The sequence below is a fragment of the Notothenia coriiceps genome, unplaced genomic scaffold (assembly GCF_000735185.1).
Source record: "Notothenia coriiceps isolate Sejong01 unplaced genomic scaffold, NC01 NC01_scaffold00004071, whole genome shotgun sequence".
NCBI lineage: Eukaryota > Metazoa > Chordata > Actinopteri > Perciformes > Nototheniidae > Notothenia > Notothenia coriiceps.
In genome coordinates, this window is record NW_011336772.1 from 211,375 (window position 1) to 213,874 (window position 2,500).

At 43.0% G+C, this 2,500-nt stretch overlaps 1 protein-coding gene across 3 annotated transcripts in view; it reads right to left on the bottom strand.

Moving 5' to 3' along the window:
• dnpep (aspartyl aminopeptidase) overlaps nucleotides 1–2,500 on the bottom strand; it is an 18,083-nt gene that overhangs the window by 5,768 nt on the left and 9,815 nt on the right. The window lies entirely within an intron of this gene.

Sequence of the window (2,500 nt, forward strand, 5' to 3'; positions counted from 1 at the left end):
CACCCACACACACACACACACACACACACACACACACACACACACACACACACACACACACACACACACACACACACACACACACACACACACACACACACACACACTCGGAATCTCAGATATCAGCTCAGACTGAACACACACTGAAATGCATTAGCTACGTCTGCTGAAACATCATATATTGTCATAGATTTCTGTTCAAAGCATTTATTTTGCTCGATATAACAGTATTTGTTATTCAGTCTGGAGTGTGTTTGAGTTGTTGAAACTCACTACATTTAATTTCTTTAACACAGTCTACAACTAACTTAATTCTACTTAAATATCCCATGGATTAAATGCACATTACAGACGTTTAAGGACATGAAACGGGCCTTTTCTTGCATGCAAACTGTAATTAGATTCATTATTCCAGAGGTTGAAGACAGATGTTTCTCAACCAAAAATGTATATTATTTTATATTAAGTCTGGAAAATGTTTATTTTGGTCACACATTAAGGAGGTTTCAGGCTAGACAAGGCTTTGAGTTTGTTTTGAACAGCGTCTGAAAAGCAACCTGTTACTCCCTCTTTCCCCCACACACTGTCATTCCTAAATTTCACCACATGCACTTCCGAGAAACACCCGGCATCAATAATTCAGCTTCAGTCTCCGAGGGCTGACACACACACACACACACACACACACACACACACACACACACACACACACACACACACACACACACACACACACACACACACACACACACACACACANNACACCCTGCGGAGAAAAGATTCAAGGCTTTATCGCCTCAGCATCTGAAGTCACAGGCTCCTCCAACAGAGCAACACATCGGTCAGGACTTAGAGCTAACAGAGCAACACATAGGTCAGGACTTAGAGCTAACAGAGCAACACATAGGTCAGGACTTAGAACGAACAGAGCAACACATAGGTCAGGACTTAGAACGAACAGAGCAACACATCGGTCAGGACTTAGAACGAACAAAGCATCTCAGATATCAGCTCAGACTGAACACACGCTGAAACGCATTAGCTACGTCTGCTGAAACAGAATGGGAGTTTAGATTTCTGTTCATTTATTTTGCTCGATATAACAGTCATTTTTTATTCAGTCTGAGTGGGTTTGAGTCCCAGGCTCAGGACATTAAACAAATGAAACAGAGAAATAGTGCAAGACAAGGGGTTAATAAAAATGTCTCTGTTTTAAAGCTGGATCTGGAAGTCTGTGATAAAGTACCGTTTTCAATAAAGTTTTCTTACAGTTTTAGTGAATTCTCCTGAGGGTTAGAGGAGGAGACGGTGGGAAGGCGACTCAGCTCGCTGCCGAGGATCTCCTGCGTCACATCGTCCTTCCAGGTCAGACCTACGCGCACACACACACACACACACACACACACACACACACACACACACACACACACACTTGTAATGACATCCTCCTCATGTTTGATTAGGCAGGAAGCACACGGAGGATCACAGAGGAGCGTTTGACGGACAGGAGACACGTCACACTTCCTGGAGCGTGTCTCTGCAGCTGGAGCGTTCTGCGATCGCTCTCTATTGGTCGATTTTTTGTTATTCTCGTCACGCTGCATTCAGGGTACCGTGAATACCAGCTTCCCACTGGGGGGGGGGAGCATTAGCCTTGCAGATGAGAGTACCTGAGAAGTTTTGATTTGGCTTCATGATGTGTGAAGAGAGAGAAGTGTATGATATGACTTGTTAGACCTCCTTACAGTCCCACCTTTCAAATCAAAAGTCTCCTTTAAACTGTTTCCATCGAGGTCTAAGAGCAAGCTTTATTTTGAAAGGTCATGCTACTTTGAATTCGGAAAGCATTAGACGTCTTTTGTACTGAATATCCGTTTTGTCCTTGAGCTCTGTAGTAATGGAATAAACTAGAGGATAAAGGACGTCACATGTGTCCTTGTGTGTTGTATCTGTGTGTGTTCTCTCTTTCACATGCATTCATTATTTGCATGCAACTCAAAGCCCTGCTGCACCTGTTTCTTCATTGCTATCAAAGCTTTCCAAGTCAAAGAAAGTTAAAATAGCAGAATCCTTATCGTCGGACTCAGCAGGGAATGATGATTTAAAATGTTGATGAAGATGCGTCATCAAAGGGCTTTCATTGAACGCCCTGCGGCCAATCAGAAAAGAGTTGTGTTACTTTGCAAATGAACTGATGTGAATGCAACCAGATGCCCCTCTTTCCCTGGTTTCATGTTTATCGAAGGTTGGAGAAAAACTGGAGTTTCTGAAGGACGAACACTCACCATCGTTACACAGCTGGTCTCTCGGACAGAGCTTCTTTTCAAACAAACACCCTGCAGACACAAAAGAAATACAACATGTCACTGAGAAACATTCATTGAACACAAGCCTCCTCTAACATCACACCTTAGCAGGTTTTCCGCCTGATTTTCCAGCTAAATGTCTCATTATATGGCTATTTTTATAAATAGTAGGCGGGTTCATGAATGTGCTTGTC